The following is a 19525-nucleotide window of genomic DNA, read 5'->3' on the forward strand; positions in this document are numbered from 1 at the left end:
GGAATAGAAGTTGATAAAGCCAAAATAGAAACCATTGAATGACCACTGCCTCACGATGTGAAGGGAATAAGAAGTTTCCTTGATCATGCAGGTTTCGCAAGTTGCAATTCCTTTAACTAAGATCTTATAGAAAAATAGGATTCACTTTAAGTTCAATGATGAATGCATGGTAGATTTTAATCATCTTAAGCAAGCTCTGGTTGATGCATCCATAATGAAACCTCGAAAGTGTGATGAAACTTTTGAGATGATATGAGAAACTAGTCATAATTCCATAGGTTTAACTTTAGGACAATATGATGGTAGTGTTTTTAATATTATTCACTTTGCAAGTAAGACTTTGAATGGAGCTCAAAGAAACTACCCTATGGATAAAAACAAACTATTATTTATAGTCTACGGACGTGATAAGTTTAGATCTTACTTCCCAATGTCAAAAGTGAAAGTTCATACAGATTTCGAAGGCTTAAAGAAATAATAACATGAAAATATGTTAAGCCTAGGTTGATTTGTTGGATTTTTCTCTTGCAAGAATTTAAACTGCAGATGGTGGAAATAACTCATGAAGACGAAGGAGAGGGGTAACGAAAGATACTAGAAATAAACTTCGATGACAAGAAGCAAGATACAATACAAATATGTATTCCTTCGGAGATGGTATGTTCTGAAAACTCACTAAGGTACTGGATATATAATACTCTTGGTAGCCTTGCAGAAGATGTTGTGTTAATGCCAAAGGAGAGGAACAATGATAAGCTTGGGGATGAAAACTGTCCATCGGACATCTCCCAATAGTAGAATATGATTTAGCTTCACAAGAATAAAGTTACTTTGAGTTTTTAAAGATACAATCCTTTTGTTTTGCTTTCCTTGTGTTTTTAGGAAGAAAATGGGATTTTTCTGAAGTTAGTATAGTCGCGCCATACGGTCGTACCGACCGTACTAGTGCATGTTAAAAGTTATGTTAAATTCTAATCATTCAGAGAGAGAAAATTGTACGTGCGGCCGTATGGTCGACCCAATCGTACCACAAATCGTTAAAATTTTTGAAGACAGGTGGACATTGTCAATGATTCTGGTACGGTTGAGTGGTACGAGCAACATACCCGTATTACAACCCGTTAAATTTTCTGTAAGTTTTGTCTTTTTTTTCGTTTGTTATCCTGAAAAAATAGTTAAACTAAAGTTAGATGCTCAAGGACGGTACGGGCACACATGCCCGCAAGAGGAGAGTCAAAACTTGGCAATATCTATTTATAAGGAAACATCTTGTCTGGGGATATGGTCCGGCGTAGGGTATGGCCGCACCGAATGAACCACCAGTCGTTAGGTTTCATGGTGGGATTAAAACAGATTACCTCCTCCCATATTTTTTAAGATTTGTTTTTATACGGATCCGATCTCTTCAAACCTGCGACTCCCGACGTCCTAACCCCTCATATATATACTTCCACGTTGCCTCCTTCATGTTCATAGTTGTAGATTGAATATACACTTGAGGTACCTAGTGCCAGTAGTAGAAAAACACTGATATTGATGTAGCCACCACGTGATGATGAAGCTTCTCCCCACGATGATGACGGCCGCGTGTATCGCAGTCCCAATCCTCGATGGAGAGGATCTTCATGCGATTCCTATAATGATCTTGAAGATGATGACCAAGATGACCGTGGCACACCTTACCATTGTTGGGAGATCCAATAATGTTTCTTAAATGAAGGTGAAGGACGAAAGCCATAAGGTAAGGTATGTGTGAAGAGTGTCAAGTTCATGAGCAGAAAGGAACGCTCAGATCTTGTTGGAACTGCAGCAAGATCGCTCCCCAGCTGTAGCATATGAGTAGTAAATCCTGGAACCCGCGCATATCGTTGCATGTCATATCGAACTTGACACAGTGGTGTGCAACATTCTCCAAGTTGTGAACTAAAGCATTTTGAATCTCTTCTTGGATTCTTTTTTGAAAGGAAGGCAAAAGATTTTCCTTAATTCATTAATAAGGCCAAGTCATTGAAACAAGTTTTAGTGTTACAAGCACACCAAGGATAAAGTTTACCTTTCCTCAATCAAAAGACCCAAATGCTTCGCACCGGCTACAACCCATGTTCTACCTTCCGACTTGATTCTATCGAAGATCATGGTTGGCATGGTGCTCACGTTTTTGAAGGTTCTCGCATTTGTCTCATTCCAAATCTCCCAAGTGACTAGCATGAGGAGGGAGGCCATAACCTTCCTTCTCCCGCCATGAGCAAAGACCATGGAGATCCACCAACGCTCCACACTATCAAACCCACTCCAAAAAGAGGGAGGGGGAGTCGTGGATGTGAAGCCAATCCTTAACTATATTCAAAACGTGAACATAGAAGCGGTATTTGAATTGAAGATGGGCCAACGATTCGTCATGGCAATGACATTGGAGCAAACCCTTCCATAAGGCCATCCCCGCCTCTCGAGGGGGCGCCCAAACCTTGCAAACTTCCTCCATGGAAGAGCGAATAGTTTTCGCAAATTGCGTCTTGTAGGTCGGCGAGCAAAAGTATGTCCCGTTCCTGGTGAACTTCCAAACAATAGAATCCGGCACATCATCTTGAAGAGTTATTTGTGAGGTTTGTTGCCTTGCTAAATCAAGATATATTCTTGAGGGTTTTAGACCGAAAGACTTGCGGAGATGTTAAGATGAAGGATCCAAGCGTGCCGTTGTTGATAGATTTCCGGACGTTCCAAGTTTTCCATCTTGGATTCTTTCTCTTGTTCGAGATGAAGATTAGTGGATGGCTCGGGCGGGCGCTAGATAAGACAAGGTGCCAGTCGCGGGTAGGAGACAAAGCTGTAAATAACTTTGCAGTACGTACGTCCGGGTGGCATGCAGTTGCAGCAAGAAACGGGCGGGCGCACTCGAGTTCGCACGTCCCATCCGAGAGCGACGCGAGTCTCAGTTGCATCAAATCGGCCACGCCGCTCCGCCTGCACACAACACAGGGCCCGGCGGCAAGGCATCATTGCCGCCGGCGCAGGGAGACGAGCCGCGCGGTGGCTCCCCGTTGTGCTAGCTCGCTACTCTGGCTAGCTACCGCGACGCATTTTAATGTCCGCGAGCGTCCGTTTACGTCGCGCTGCGAACGTAAAAATGATCGTTTTTGTCCGCGCGTTCGTTTGCGTCTGGGATCTGCTCCAGCGGGGCGATGCATTTAATTTTTTTTTTCCCTCTTCTCCATTTAAACATAGTTTCAAATATAACATTTTGAAACATGATTTTACACAAACTAACACATAGTTTGGAACATGGTTTACACAAACTAACACATAGTTTGAACCATGGTTGACACAAATATAATTTTTTTTTTAAAAAGAAGCTAGTTGTGTTGATTTCCGTATGTTCGCTGCCAAGAAAGAACATTCAAGGGCACCCAGTCAACCAAACTGGAAAATCCAGCGGGAGGAGATGGTGCCCTTGTTGGTTCTACCGATGAAGCGAACATCCAGAAACCTCGACTACTGGCTTCGTCTGGCCCGTAGCCAGATTCGCTGCAAACAAAGAACACTCAACGTTCTAACTATCGGTGTCGGAGCCGGAGTCGTCGGTGTGGTAGTGCCTGCGGCAGGCTGTGTCGTCGAACACCTTGACGATCATCTCGCCGTCCCCCTCGTAGAGGAAGGTGAGCTGGCAGCCGGGCTCGAGGTCGAGGTCACGGGCGAACTTGTCCCACCCCGTGTGCAGGTACATCTTGCCATGCCCGTCGAACAGGACCTCCACGGTCCAGCGGCAGAAGTTGCAGCTGGCCTCCCGTAGCTGCAAGTGCGCCGGCTCGACGCCGTCGACGAACTCGGCGAACTTGTCCGGTAGCCGCTTGATGGCGAGTAGGTCGTCGTCGATGCGGAGGAGGAACTCGAAGCAGCGCTCCTCCTGCGAGGACGAGGAGGGCGCAGGCGACGGCGAGCGTGGGGTCGTAGCTGCTCCACCACGGTGGCCCCTGCCCCGGCCACGGGGGCGCCCAGGGCCGCGGCCTCGACCGCCTCGCCGGCCACCAGGACCGGCCATGGACTTCCTCGCGGGATTGGCTGCGTCGCAGGAACACCTAGGCGGCGCTACGGTCGAGTTTTGTGGCGGCTAGCTAGGGTTTCTTTGGAGGAGTGGATGAGGAAGAAGAATGTGCGCCCCCTTTATATATGCCGGCGGCATGCGGTGGCCGCGGGACGCGTGGCGTCGCTATTAACCTGGTTGGCGGAGGTGGGCGGCCGCTCGGCAGCCGAGGCATCATCACCATTAAAGTGGCGCAGGGTGCCGAAGCGATGCAGCGACGCAGCTTTCCAGTCGCTGGCGCGTTTGAGAAGACGCATCGACGCAGGGTCGCTGCCAGGCGGGCCAGCCGAAACGTCCGCCAGACACGAACGGACGTTTCCGGACGTCCGCGGAGACGCATCGCTGACGCATATTTGGGCCAGGTTTGCGTCTCCGCGGACGGCCCGGTCAGTTTGTGTCGCCCCGCTGGAACAGGCCTCAGACGCATTTCCGGTCACGGCGGACGAAAACGGTCGCTCAGCGACCGTTTACGCGCCGCTGGAGATGCCCTAAGCTGCCACTGCCAGTCTCTGGTACCAGAACGCACGTCACGCCGGCCGTCAGCCAGCTAGCTGCGGCGCAGTCCATCGGGCGACTGCAGTGGCGAGGCGACGGGGAGGCCTATTTTGGATAACGCCGCGGCGAGCTTGCCAGTGCCAGCCGCGCGCCGACGTCACGCGCTCCAGTTTTTGTCCCTCATCGCTCCATCTCCAGGTAGTATGTACGTTCAGAATCAACCCAGGTACTATTTATTAGTCAGGTCGCATGTGCTACGTTCGCAGCCCAGGGAAACGTGTAATGCTAGTGTCAGTCTAGCATATGAGTGTAGCACATACAAGAGCACTGTAAATCCATATATTTTCTTTTGATATGTACAAACTCTTGATAGTGCTCTTGATAGTGCCACTGTAAATCCTGATATGTGAAAAAATATTAATTTTCGTGGCATGTGCAAAAAAAAAAACAATTTCTTGTGCTTCGAAAAAGTTTATTACGAATCATTTACTACTATTTATCTTTTTTACATATGCTACATAAATGTTTTTTCCTGCAAAACTTTTGTACTCAAACATAAGATGTCCGGATGCACACCGAAGAATTTTATTAACATTTTGAAATTGATTTAAAATTTATTTTTTTATAGGCGTAGATACACCTATTTTATCGTCCTATTTTAGGAAAGGACGAGCTTTCAATGATCACATTCTAAAAATATGTGTCATAAGAGGGCTAGAAAGAATATATAATTTGTTAATGAAGTGGGAAAGCCGGGTCCTAACTAGCTTGCAACGCCGAAGTAGGGGAGAGCATCACCGTGCCCCCTCCAGCAGGATGTCCACCACCGTGCAGGATGTCATTGCTTTGGATTTTTTTTAAAGCACCAACAAAAGACAAATGGTCCTGAATTTCTATATAATTAATATCGACATCATCACTCTTTGAGATAAGAGTAATAATTCCATATTTAATCGTTTCCAATCTGCTTTTATGACTGTGGAAATCACTGAACATATTCAACATATCAAACTTGATAATGTCTCATCAAGATTAAAAGAATTTTGCAGAAAATCCATCTAGGCCGGCAACTTTGTTTTCATCTGATCAATAGCATTTTGTATTTCTTCTTTACTGAAGGGCATGCCTTAAGTTTTGTATATCCTCATCATTTAATTTCTCATCTTTTTCCCAAATTTCATTCCGAGTCTAACATTTGCATCACGAGCTGGACGAAAAGAGTTGCTTATAAAATGTTGTTACTTGATTTACGAGTTCATGAGTACCCTGTATACATCATGTCCATTGTTCTCCTTCTTTTTTCACCATTAGCCACTATGTGGAAAAAGGCAGTGTTATTATCCCCTTGCAGCAACCACATCTTAGTGGATCTTTGCTACCAATAGGATTCTTCATTTTTCATAAATTTGCATTGACTCCTTCTATATCTAGGATTTCCTATGCAATTGTTCAGAGGTGGGGAAAGCAATTTCTTCTATGGCTTCTAGATCAGCTAGCTCCCTAGTAATCTATTTCGTCCTCTTGATGTCACATCCTGAGAATCTACTAAGGGTTGCGACCATATCTGACTTGTATATTTCCAAGAACTCTTTTTTAACAAAGACATGGACGTGGACGCTCATAAATGCGTATATATACTCACCTCCATGGATGTACGCACATACGTCCTGCCTCTATAAGCACCTCCGAGAGATTAAATTCAGTAAACATGATTCGACATGATCTTGAGAGTTTTTTTGAAATGGAGGCAAAATCTTTGTCTCATCCATTAATTTAGAAGAGAGTGCATAATTTTTAGGAGAAAACCGTGTAAAAACCTACAATAACATGATCAAACCCACACAAACAACACACCCACACACCCATAGCCAAGCCTAGCAGAGACACGAACAACATGGTCGCACCCACACTAGCCGACACGAACGAACACTGCACACACGACAATCCAACACCGCGTAGCACCGACAAAGACATTCCATGACACCGGGGTCCTATCAATCAACAGTTGATCTAGGGTAGGCAGCAGTCAAGGTGGCGAAAAAAATCGAAAACCTCTCTAGCGACGATAGCTTCGGGCACTGTTGCCAGCAATCCTAACTTAGGAACCCCATCACTAATAGGAACCACAAGCTTGCTGGACTCAGGCGAGAGAGAGAGACCGCAACTTCGACAACACCGCTTTTCTCAAACCAAGATCAGACGTGATCTCCAACATCGGAGCCAAGATCCCATCTATTCCTTCCCTCTGAGAGGCAGTCGACACAACAGGCTGCGGCGACTGATAGCGATTGCCACAAGGAGAGAAACAATTGTAGGGATATTCTTCCTCGGCCACAGACTTCTGCTCATCAGAGCCAAACGGAAACGAAAACTGCACGGGTCTTGAGATTGACCAAATCATCACGGGCACCTCGTTGTTAACGATGTTGCCTCCCACAAAAAATATGTACCGTATCAGTTGATTTTCTAACCATTTAACCATAGATTTGGTTCTCACCGAAGAACTCTTTTGGTACTGTATAATTTGCTCGTCAAACTAAGGTTGTAACAAAAACCTAGGTCGAAATCTTGGTCAGGCAACAAAAGGGCCTGCCATGTCTTTGTGAACGTGGTGATTGGCTTCAGTCCACCAGAGAGGAGGTGGCTTTATGCACGGCAGACCACGACCACTTTCCGGCAAAAATCGATATCTACTCCGGTACAGTAGTACTAAAGTCTGACCGTTACTGCCGTCAAACAAACCAGGTCCTCCGGCTGCAACGGCCGTCTCGTCTCATTAGTAACGAGCAGACATGCAAACCCAGAGTCCCAATGCCAAGAGGGCCAGAGGATAGAGTACAACGAAAGATTACGCTGTTCCTCCTTTTTCTTTCTTTCTTTCTGTTGGCACAGGGATCGACGCTGGCACAACATCAGTTGCGTTGCACCCATTGGTAGTGACCTATACATGACACCCGAGCGTCACACGTCAGGAGAACCTATCGTAGCACGTACAGCTCTCCACTGTACTTGGATCCTCCGGATCTCCAGTTCTCCCACACAATCTTTTGCTAGATAAGCTAAGCTAGCTCCCTTTTCCCAGAGAAGTTCTCGGACAGGATGGCAGCCATCTTGTCAAGCCTTAACTGTATTCAGCTGCACAAGAATTTACTACTGCCCCGTTCCCTCTCTGACCAGAATCGAACCCCGTTTCTCCTAGTATCCTGCAAGCTCCTTCTTTCTATAAGAAGTCCCTGGATCTCCCAGGGGCATGGGCAAGTGGAGTTTGGCTCACAGACTGAAGGTCTCTTGAGATTGTCCTGTGGTTCTTACACCGCGGTTCCTGAGTAGGTAGCTTCGACAGCCATGGCCACGGTCCGGTTCTTGGTGTGTTTGGCGGCTGCATGCTCCTGCGCGGCTCTCCTCCTCGCCCCTCCTCCAGCGCAGGCACGAGTTGTTGGTAGTGGTACGTACGTGCGTCCTAGAGCCAGAATGTACTCTCGGAGTCTTAATCTCTTCTTCCTTTTGTCTCTGCACTATCTCTTCCTTCTCCGTCCTTTTCCATATGGATTGATCTACGATCGACCTATGTATATTCCTGTGAATGATCTCAAGTTTTTGCGGTGTTCTTGTTTCAGGGTTGATTGGTCGTTTGGGTGGTCATGAGAGGCCGGCTACCGCGGGGTTTCTTCGTGTAGAATCGGAGGTAATGGTGGCTCTGAACTCCGCATTTGATTTACATATTCTTGTCTCTTACGTTCGTTCGTCGAGTGCTGATCAACATTGTGCTGGTGGTGCTACTGCTAGTCCAAGGAGCAGCAGCGGGTCGTGGAGGGCGACGGCAACGACGGCTCGTCGCGGTGGCCGCGCGCACCGCCGGCTGCTGGGAAGGAGGAGCTGAGGTCCGTGCCGGCCGGGCCGGACCCGCTGCACCACCACGGCAGCCCCAAGCGGCCGGAGCAGGAGCTGCGGCCCCTCCCCTGACACGGCGTATGCATTGCGCGCGGCCCGGCCGGCCGCGCAGACAGGCCTCTCGACGGCGTCGGCCGCCTGGTGCGCGCGCCCGTCTTTTTTGTCCTTTTCATCTCCTCCACCCCCTTTGTAACGTGATAATGATGTACAAATACGTGTGCTCTATTCTACCGCGTTACCAACATTTGTCGTCTTGTCGATCGAGTTGCCTTGTTTACCCACGATGCCAATCTTTTCTTTTTGTTTGCACGATGCCAAGCTTTCAGGCAGCAAGGTGCACACAATGTTCTCTAGTACGAATTGACCTATCGCTTTTGCAGAAAGTTCCAAATGGTAAATCATAGAATCTGCACATCTTTTTGCTAATTTGAGGGCATACTATTTTTTTTTCACTTTTCCTAATTTTCAGCTAGATGAAAACGCAATTCGCTTTAAGTCAGATCGGTTGCCGTTCATTCTTAAGTCTGTTGCGAATCTTGAAGTCAGCACGGCCAAGCCGCCCGCGTTTTTTGTTCCTTCCGGTTTTTAGGCTGGTTTATTTATAATTTTTCTCGGCTTAAATTTTAGGGTCACTTTCCCCTTTCCTCTCATGGGAGAGGCAGTGTCGTGGGTGGTGGTGGCCTCTCAGCCCGGCGGAGGGGCTGGTCCTTCCGCGGCGGTTGAATAGGGAATGCTACCAGAACGAGGTGCTGGGAGTAGTCTGCTGGGTTCTCCTTCCGGCTTTGTTGTGAGAAGCATGGGGCTGCGTAGAGGCAGAGGATCTGGTGTCCTCCATAGCGAAGGTTCCAGCGAGCTGCCATCGTTTCGAGGAAGTGGTCGGAGCTTGCCTCGTCGGCGGCGTGGGTACGTTTCTTAGTCGTTTAACCTCTCTCTGTTTCCCGCTTGCAGACATGTAGGATTTTGTGCGCCGATCTGGTGTATTGTTGTTCTTAGTTGTACAGGGGAACGCGAATACATGGATTTGTTCGTAGTCGATGTGAGGCCCCCGTGATTTTGTTTGTTTGGCTGTTCGTATGATTCTACCTAGTTCATTTGATTAAGTTGTCGTCTGTCGGGAACCTCCGTTCAGTTGTTCTGACCTCTCATGGTGGAGTAATATCAAGATATATTAAGCACACACACAGAGCACCTCTGCAAATCATCTCGTAGCTGTTTTTAGGTAGCCCATTATTTGCATGTTTTTAACTGAATTTCATGTAGGTTTTGCATTGTCTGAATCGATTCAGTTTTCCTTTTTGTTACTCCTGTTAGTGATAGGGATGTCAGTGTGTCAGGTGGATGTAATAGATAGAAGGAGAGCAGATGATTTGGGAAACGAGATGGATTAATTCCCATTGGTTTTGCCATCTCAGCTTAATTAGCTGTTATTTTCCTCGTATACGTGAGCGAGCATGTGCATGTGCGGGTCAATTGACTGAAGTATCAATTTGCTCATCTCACGTACCAGCACATAATTCCCTCTCACTTTGTTTCTTCATGCCTCTTCTTGTTTCTGCACACCTAGATGCCTACTGAACACTTGTCCAAAAAATGGAGCAATGGAGTGCTCTTTGAACACTCCAAAGACTCCAAACCTCCAAACAGAGTTTTCTCTGCTTGTCAATGTCAGTCTTTTATTAGCTCAGCTTATTTTCTTAGTCTTCCTTTTTAGCTCAGTCTTTTCTTCAGAGTTTAGTTGGCTGACATCACTCACGGCAATTAATCCACAAAAGTTGAGTTTACTTGGCTGAGTCTTTCATTCATTCATTTTGTTATTTAGTCTCTCAGTAATTTCATTACTTCATTTTCAGATATTGTGATTCTCTCAGTCTTCAGTTTTTTCTTCATTCTTGTCTTTTGTCTTCATTCTTTACTCATTCTCTTATTTTATTCAGCCCTATATACTTTACTTTTTATTCAGTTCTCAGTTATTCTTTCTTCATTTTGTTCATTTTTATTCTTTATAATATCTTAATCACTCTTTCTTCATCATTCCTTTTTGATCGGTCTTTCTCAGTGTCTTTCTTCTAAATGGTCATAATCACTCTCTCAGTCTCCACTCTCTTTTTTCTTCAGTCTTCACTCTCTTTCATCAGTCCTCACTCCTCACTCTTCATTCTTTTTCTAGTTCAGTCTTTTCTTCAGTTTGTCTCTGTCTCAGATTTCGTCAGTGTCTCTACTTGACTTATTCTCTCACTGTTTTAATAACGTGCAAACCTAGAGCACATATATGAACTGGTCTAACTTGTGTGTTATTCTCAGTCTCAGCCTAGGTCATTCTCTTCTCTTTATTATCTCTCAGTTTTTCCTCTTAAGTTTGATCATTTTATCATTCATTTTTTCTCAGTCTCAGCTTCTTAGTTTTAGTCTTCATTTTCTTGTTAATCTCATTCATTGTGTGTGATTTGCTTGTTACCTCAGTCTTCAGTTTCAAGTTACACCACTTCATATATGTGCTCTAGGTTTGCACGTTCTTAGAAGTTGTATTTGCTTGTTGGGTTTCTAGGAGCAAGAGTTTGATACTTTTACTGAGTAAGAGGTAGGTGTCTCATGGGGCGTCTCTCACGGCATGGCAAGCCACGTGGACAAAGAATTGGATTTGTTGTATCCTTTTGCCAATTCAGTTTCGAGGTTGAAGAGCTTAATTTGCCAGTCATTTCTTTAGTGTTATCTGTCCCTACCTGCACAGTTTCTCAGTATGGGGTTTTCTGTCAGTTTTTGCTAAAACCATCGAGAATTTTGCAGATCAAGACATTGTGTTGAAGTGGTACATGATTTCATCAAGAAAGAGAGAGGTAATAAAAAGTAGCAGGATGAGACGGGGTCACATGCCTATGCTGAGACGGAAGGAGGTGCAAATCAACGGGGTTCATTGTTTAGCTCAGTTTTTGTAAAAACGAACAATCTGATCAGGTAGTCTGGGCTACTCGGATACACATCGAGTCCCTGTTCTCGTTTATTTATATGCTGACATAGGTCGGTGCTAGATACAACGTATAGGACTAGGTAACTCGAGTCCTATTACAACTAACATAAGCTAAACATATCACATGCGATTACGTTATCTAACACCCTCCCTTAATCACAACTTTCCTAAGTTGAGATTATGTTTAAAATTTTCAAATGCTTGAACCGGAAGTGCTTTCGTAAACCCATCTGCAACCTGATCTTTAGAAGAAATAAATCTGACTTCCAATTGTCGCCTCATCACACGCTCTCTGACGAAGTGAAAATCAATCTCTATGTGTTTTGCTCTTGCATGAAAAACTGGATTTGCAGATAGATACGTCGCTCCCATATTATCACACCACAAACATGGTCTTTGTGTCAACTTAACTCCCAACTCTGTGAGCAAAGACTGAACCCAGATCATCTCAGCTGTAGCATTGGCTACTGACTTATACTCTGCTTCAGTGCTTGATCTTGACACAGTAGCTTGCTTTTTAGCACTCCAAGAAATTAAATTCGGTCCAAAAAACACAGCAAATCCCCCTGTGGACCGACGATCATCAAGAGACCCTGCCCAGTCCGCATCGGAGAAGGCACTAACCAACATGGACGAAGACTTGGAAAATGTGAGCCCAACCGTAAGAGTATGCTTGACATAGCGAAGAATACGCTTAGCAGCAGTCCAGTGTACTGTGGTGGGAGCATGAAGATATTGACAGACTTTATTAACTGCAAAAGAGATATCTGGCCGAGTGAGAGTAAGATATTGTAAGGCACCAACCATACTCCTGTAACTGGTGCTATCATCTGGCCCCAATAAATCCCCCTGATGAGCAGTAATCTTCTCAGAAGAAGACAATGGTGTTGTGACACCAGTGCAGTCTGTCGTACCAACACGTGTGAGAATGTCCTGAGCATACTTTGTTTGATTGAGGAGAATACCGTCATCCATCTTGTGAACTTCAATACCCAGAAAATAGTGCAAGTCTCCAAGATCTTTGAGAGCAAACTCATGATGCAAATCCTTCAACAAAGCAGAAGTAGCAGCTTGAGAAGAACTTGCCACAATTATGTCATCAACATAGATTAACATGAAGATCGTAACATGGGACTTCCGGTAAATAAACAAAGAAGTGTCAGACTTAGCAGCAACAAAGCCAAGAGCAAGAAGTTTCAGACTCAACCGGGAATACCATGCTCTAGGCGCCTGCTTAAGCCCATATAACGCCTTGTCAAGTTTGCAAATATAATTAGGTCTCAACTTATCTTCATACCCAGGTGGTTGTCGCATATAGACTTCCTCTTCCAGAACGCCATGGAGAAACGCGTTCTTAACATCTAACTGGCGCAAGCTCCATCCTTTAGAAACAGCAAGTGCTAAGACAAGACGAACTGTAGCAATTTTAACAACTGGACTGAAAGTTTCTTCATAGTCAATACCATATCGCTGCTTAAATCCTTTGGCTACCAGACGGGCCTTGTATCTGTCAATAGTTCCATCAGCCTTCCTTTTTATTTTGTAAATCCACCGACAGTCAATGATATTTGTACCTCTCTGTGGTGGAACAAGCCTCCATGTTTTATTTTGCATAAGCGCATTATACTCTTCATCCATGGCACCTTGCCAGTGCGGGTCAGCCAAAGCAGATGTAAGGTTGGAAGGAATATCAGTAGTGCAAGAAAGGAGCCAACGGACCGTCCCATCCTTGTATTCTCGAGGTTTGACAATACCACGAGAAGAGCGCGTATTATGGCGAACAGGAGGTGGCACAGGAGGTGGCACAGGCGGAGCCACAGCTGTGGTGGACACAGCAGACCCGCTGCCATCGCTGCTGGTAGCAGGGGACAGCGATCTGTCGGATGGCGAGGGTGGAGCCACGGGAGATTCGGTCGGGGATCTGCTGCGACGTGGAGTGGCGGGTGTGGCGGATTGCGGGGCCGAGGAGGAGGCCACGGGCGAGCGGGCCGCAGAAGATCGAAGAGAGGACTGCGGAGACCCGTGGGGCTGCTCAGGGGCGTGTGGCGCCGACCCGGTCTGATTGGATGGCGCGGATCCCGATCCTGATCTGGCCAGAGAATCAGCACTGGAATGCGTGCTGTCGTTTCCTGCTGAATCTTCAAAAGACCAATTTGAGCGACTTGAGGCAACGTTTTGCCCCGAATTTGCTCCCAGTGCTCGATCTGCATCACCTGGTACCTGAGGAACAGCACTAGCACGTGGATTAGTAGCATGAGTGTTAGACACATGTACGTCATCAATTAAATATCTTACTCTCACTCGGCCAATCGGATACACATCGAGTCCCTGTTCTCGTTTATTTATATGCTGACATAGGTCGGTGCTAGATACAACGTATAGGACTAGGTAACTCGAGTCCTATTACAACTAACATAAGCTAAACGTATCACATGCGATTACGTTATCTAACAGTTTTATCTGTTATTTTTAGCTCAGTCTTCAGTTTCAAGTTACACTACTTCATTTTTGTGCTCTTGGTTTTGCACGTTCTTAGAAGCTTTTATTTTGCTTGTTTGGCTTTCTAGGAACAATAGGCTAATACTTTTACGGACCATGTATCTGCTACACCATCGGCTCCGCCTGTGACACCTTGTGTGCAATCCTTTATGCACGACATTGACGGTCTCGAATACAAGCACACATGGTGGTTTCTCACTGCTGCACCGCCACTCAGTTGAATTTTTTTCCACCATAGGTTATGCCTTATGTATCATTTTTTCAGAAATGGGATAGCACGACTTTTTCTTGCTAACTTTTTCTAGATTTCTTTCCGCGCAGAAACCGTATAAGCTGGACAAGCATTTCCTAACTCGGTATAGCTTTTTGGTTAATAAGCTGTGATAAGTCAAGCGAGAGATCTCAGGATTGCTTCTCCCCTGGTATTTTGGTCAGTTTCTCCGTGTTGATTTCGTTTCTCATTCTTCTTCATTTTCACTCTTTTCTAATCATAGGGAGCCATTTTTGGGGGGTTTTCATGATTTTTTTCCTGGCATATGGGATGTCCCTCTACACCAACAGATGTGGTGTTGGTGGTTTTCACTACTTGTTAATACCTTTGAGCATTTACTTTGCAGATGCAAAACAACTTTTGGGGGAGTTGTACATGATTTTGGATCTAGAATGAAGACAAGAGGTTCTGGAAAGCAGTAGGGGGAGGGGGAGAAGTCGTGACACACCTGTGCTGAGAGTGTATGAGGTACAAAGGGTTGCCCTAACCTGGAGGCAGCTGGTATACCAGGCCACCGAAAATTTACTGAGATGGCGACGTGAAAGCCTCAACAAAAGCTGAATTGTTGGGCTTCTCTGTTTATAGTTCTTATGTACGAGAGCCAAGTTCACTATAGGCCGATGTATAAATAATGAGTTCTTGCAAATAAAACCAGGAAAACACAGACTGGGTGGACTAATCTGAATGAATTTATTTGTTTTCGTGTTTGCCTGGACTGATCGGAATGAAGTAGCTGCTAAGGGGTGATGGCGTGTAACTCACACGTTCGTTGGGAACCCCAAGAGGAAGGTATGATGCGCACAGCAGCAAGTTTTCCCTCAGAAAGAAACCAAGGTTTATCGAACCAGGAGGAGCCAAGAAGCACGTTGAAGGTTGATGGCGGCGGGATGTAGTGCGGCGCAACACCAGGGATTTCGGCGCCAACGTGGAACCTGCACAACACAACCAAAGTACTTTGCCCCAACGAAACAGTGAGGTTGTCAATCTCACCGGCTTGCTGTAACAAAGGATTAACCGTATTGTGTGGAAGATGATTGTTTGCGTAAAACAAGAGAACAAGTATTGCAGTAGATTGTATTTCAGTAAAGAGAATTGGACCGGGGTCCACAGTTCACTAGAGGTGTCTCTCCCATAAGACAAACAGCATGTTGGGTGAACAAATTACAGTTGGGCAATTGACAAATAAAGAGGGCATGACCATGCACATACATATCATGATGAGTATAGTGAGATTTAATTGGGCATTACGACAAAGTACATAGACCGCCATCCAACTGCATCTATGCCTAAAAAGTCCACCTTCAGGTTATCATCCGAACCCCCTCCAGTATTAAGTTGCAAAGCAACAGACAATTGCATTAAGTATGGTGCGTAATGTAATCAACAACTACATCCTTAGACATAGCATCAATGTTTTATCCCTAGTGGCAACAGCACAACACAACCTTAGAACTTTCTTTCACTGTCCCAGGTGTCAATGCAGGCATGAACCCACTATCGAGCATAAGTACTCCCTCTTGGAGTTACAAGCATCTACTTGGCCAGAGCATCTACTAGTAACGGAAAGCATGCAAGATCATAAACAACACATAGATATAACTTTGATAATCAACATAACAAGTATTCTCTATTCATCGGATCCCAACAAACGCAACATATAGAATTACAGATAGATGATCTTGATCATGTTAGGCAGCTCACAAGATCCGACAATGATAGCACAATGGGGAGAAGACAACCATCTAGCTACTGCTATGGACCCATAGTCCAGGGGTAGACTACTCACACATCACACCGGAGGCGACCATGGCGGCGTAGTGTCCTCCGGGAGATGATTCCCCTCTCCGGCGGGGGTGCGGAGGCGATCTCCTGGATCCCCCGAGATGGGATCGGCGTTGGCGGCGTCTCTGGAAGGTTTTCCGTATCGTGGCTCTCGGTACTGGGGGTTTCGTCACGGAGGCTTTAAGTAGGCGGAAGGGCAAGTCAGGAGGCGGCTCGGGGGGCCCAAACCATAGGCCGGCGCGGCCAGGGGTGGGGCCGCGCCGCCCTAGGGTTTGACTACCCCGTGGCCCCTCTTCGTTTCGTCTTCGGACTTCTGGAAGCTTCGTGGAAAAATAGGCCCCTGGGCGTTGATTTCGTCCAATTCCGAGAATATTTCCTTACTAGGATTTCTGAAACCAAAAACAGCAGAAAACAGAATCGGCACTTCGGCATCTTGTTAATAGGTTAGTTCCAGAAAATGCACGAATATGACATAAAGTGTGCATAAAACATGTAGATAACATCAATAATGTGGCATGGAACATAAGAAATTATCGATACGTCGGAGACGTATCAGCATCCCCAAGCTTAGTTCTGCTCGTCCCGAGCAGGTAAACGATAACACGTATAATTTACGGAGTGACATGCCATCATAATCTTGATCATACTATTTGTAAAGCATATGTAGTGAATGCAGCGATCAAAACAATGTATATGATATGAGTAAACAAGTGAATCATAAAGCAAAGACTTTTCATGAATAGCACTTCAAGACAAGCATCAATAAGTCTTGCATAAGAGTTAACTCATAAAGCAATAATTCAAAGTAAAGGTATTGAAGCAACACAAAAGAAGATTAAGTTTCAGCAGTTGCTTTCAACTTGTAACATGTATATCTCATGGATATTGTCAACATAGAGTAATATAATAAGTGCAATAAGCAAGTATGTAGGAATCAATGCACAGTTCACACAAGTGTTTGCTTCTTGAGGTGGAGAGAAATAGGTGAACTGACTCAACATTGAAAGTAAAAGAATGGTCCTCCATAGAGGAAAAGCATCGATTGCTATATTTGTGCTAGAGCTTTGATTTTGAAAACATGAAACAATTTTGTCAACGGTAGTAATAAAGCATATGCATCATGTAAATTATATCTTATAAGATGCAAGCCTCATGCATAGTGTACTAATAGTGCCCGCACCTTGTTCTAATTAGCTTGGACTACCGGATCATCACAATGCACTGTTTTAACCAAGTGTCACAAAGGGGTACCTCTATGCCGCCTGTACAAAGGTCTAAGGAGAAAGCTCGCATTGGATTTCTCGCTATTGATTATTCTTCAACTTAGACATCCATACCGGGACAACATAGACAACAGATAATGGGCTCCTCTTTTATGCATAAGCATGTAACAACAATTAATAATTTTCTCATATGAGATTTGAGGATATATGTCCAAAACTGAAACTTCCACCATGGATCATGGCTTTAGTTAGCGGCCCAATGTTCTTCTCTAACAATATGCATGCTTAACCATAAGGTGGTAGATCTCTCTTACTTCAGACAAGACGGACATGCATAGCAACTCACATGAAATTCAACAATGAATAGTTGATGGCGTCCCCAGTAAACATGGTTATCGCACAACAAGCAACTTAATAAGAGATAAAGTGCATAATTACATATTCAATACCACAATAGTTTTTAAGCTATTTGTCCCATGAGCTATATATTGCAAAGGTGAATGATGGAATTTTAAAGGTAGCACTCAAGCAATTTACTTTGGAATGGCGGAAAATACCATGTAGTAGGTAGGTATGGTGGACACAAATGGCATAGTGGTTGGCTCAAGTATTTTGGATGCATGAGAAGTATTCCCTCTCGATACAAGGTTTAGACTAGCAAGGCTTATTCGAAACAAACACAAGGATGAACCGGTGCAGCAAAACTCACATAAAAGACATATTGAAAACATTATAAGACTCTACACCGTCTTCCTTGTTGTTCAAACTCAATACTAGAAATTATCTAGACCTTAGAGAAACCAAATATGCAAACCAAATTTTATCATGCTCTATGTATTTCTTCATTAATGGGTGCAAAGCATATGATGCAAGAGCTTAATCATGAGCACAACAATTGCCAAGTATCACATTACCCAAGACATTTATAGCAATTACTACATGTATCATTTTCCAATTCCAACCATATAACAATTTAACGAAGGAGAAACTTCGCCATGAATACTATGAGTAGAAACCAAGGACATACTTGTCCATATGCTACAGCGGAGCGTGTCTCTCTCCCATAAAGTGAATGCTAGGATCCATTTTATTCAAACAAAACAAAAAAACAAAAACAAACCGACGCTCCAAGCAAAGCACATAAGATGTGATGGAATAAAAATATAGTTTCAGGGGAGGAACCTGATAATGTTGTCGATGAAGAAGGGGATGCCTTGGGCATCCCCAATCTTAGACGCTTGAGTCATCTTAATATATGCAGGGGTGAACCACCGGGGCATCCCCAAGCTTAGAGCTTTCACTCTCCTTGATCATGTTGCATCATACTCCTCTCTTGATCCTTGAAAACTTCCTCCACACCAAACTCGAAACAACTCATTAGAGGGTTAGTGCACAATATAAATTGACATATTCAGAGGTGACACAATCATTCTTAACACTTCTGGACATTGCATAATGCTACTGGACATTAGTGGATCAAAGAAATTCATCCAACATAGCAAAAGAGGCAATGCGAAATAAAAGGCAGAATCTGTCAAAACAGAACAGTTCGTATTGACGAATTTTAAAATGGCACCAGACTTGCTCAAATGAAAATTCTCAAATTGAATGAAAGTTGCGTACATATCTGAGGATCATGCACGTAAATTGGCTTAATTTTCTGAGCTACCTACAGGGAGGTAGACCCAGATTCGTGACAGCAAAGAAATCTGGAACTGCGCAGTAATCCAAATCTAGTACTTACTTTACTATCAAAGGCTTAACTTGGCACAACAAAACACAAAACTAAGATAAGGAGAGGTTGCTACAGTAGTAAACAACTTCCAAGACACAAAATAAAAACAAAGTACTGTAGGTAAAAACATGGGTTGTCTGCCATAAGCGCTTTTCTTTAACGCCTTTCAGCTAGGCGCAGAAAGTGTGTATCAAGTATTATCGAGAGATGGTGTGTCAACCTTACCTTGGGCTTTACCCTTACCTTTCTTATTGTTTTTCTTTCCCTTGGATTTAGGAAATATATGATTTCCCCCCGGTATAGAGGTGAATTTCAGAGTGCCTTCTCCAACATCAATGACTGCTCCCAATAGTTTCAGCAGGGATCTTCCGAGTGTGAGTTTTCCTGTTTCAATAACAAGATAATCAATGGATATTGTCCTTCCAAGAATGGTTGTATGCACACCTGCGGCTATTCCTTTAGGAATTATAGTAGAGTTATCTATGAGAGTTATTTCTTCTCCTCCTTCATCAACTCCCCAAAGTTTCAAAGATTTATAAATAGTTTCTTGAATTAGTCAAAATTCATACATAATATCACAGTAGGC

General features: G+C 44.5%; 1 long non-coding RNA gene across 1 annotated transcript; it reads left to right on the forward strand.

The window, feature by feature from the left end:
• The first annotated feature begins 9090 nt into the window (after nucleotides 1–9090).
• Nucleotides 9091–14900, forward strand: LOC127295244 (uncharacterized). Its single transcript, XR_007847639.1, has 5 exons — nucleotides 9091–9367; nucleotides 11249–11355; nucleotides 13997–14166; nucleotides 14250–14358; nucleotides 14546–14900. It is a non-coding gene; the product is annotated as an uncharacterized lncRNA (long non-coding RNA).
• Nucleotides 14901–19525: the final 4625 nt, after the last annotated feature.

Source organism: Lolium perenne, chromosome 4 (genome assembly GCF_019359855.2).
Source record: "Lolium perenne isolate Kyuss_39 chromosome 4, Kyuss_2.0, whole genome shotgun sequence".
NCBI lineage: Eukaryota > Viridiplantae > Streptophyta > Magnoliopsida > Poales > Poaceae > Lolium > Lolium perenne.